This window comes from Neophocaena asiaeorientalis, unplaced genomic scaffold (genome assembly GCF_003031525.2).
Source record: "Neophocaena asiaeorientalis asiaeorientalis breed wild unplaced genomic scaffold, Neophocaena_asiaeorientalis_V1.1 scaffold3950, whole genome shotgun sequence".
In the NCBI taxonomy this organism is placed as follows: Eukaryota; Metazoa; Chordata; class Mammalia; order Artiodactyla; family Phocoenidae; genus Neophocaena; species Neophocaena asiaeorientalis.
In genome coordinates, this window is record NW_020172388.1 from 1 (window position 1) to 505 (window position 505).

At 46.1% G+C, this 505-nt stretch overlaps 1 pseudogene; it reads left to right on the forward strand.

Annotated features, from left to right (window-relative positions):
• Positions 1 to 410: 410 nt before the first annotated feature.
• On the forward strand, positions 411 to 505 carry LOC112390934 (uncharacterized; annotated as a pseudogene).

Consider the following 505-nt stretch of genomic DNA (forward strand, 5'->3'; position numbering starts at 1 on the left):
AACCCTGTGCCGATACGTTTGACAATTTAGATGGAAATTTTAAAAAATAAATTTATTTATTTATTTACTTTTGGCCGCGTTGGGTTTTCGTTGCTGTGTGCAGGCTTTCTCTAGTTGCAGAGAGAGGGGTCTACTCTTCATTGCAGTGTGGAGCATGGGCTCTAGGCAGACGGGCTTCGATAGTTGTGGCATGCTGGCTCAGTAGTTGTGGCTTATAGGCTCTAGAGCACAGGCTCAGTAGTTGTGGTGCATTGGCTTAGTTGTTCCACGGCATGTGGGATCTTCCTGGACCAGGGCTCGAACCCGTGTCGCCTGCATTAGCAGGTGGATTCTTAACCACTGAGCCACCAGGGAAGTCCCCTTAGATGGAAAATTTATTGAAAGACACAAACTATCAAAACATACCCACAGTGCTCGCTTCAGCAGCACATATACTAAAATTGGAACAATACAGAGAAGTACATCCCCTGCACAAGGATGACACGCAAATTCGTGAAGCGTTCCA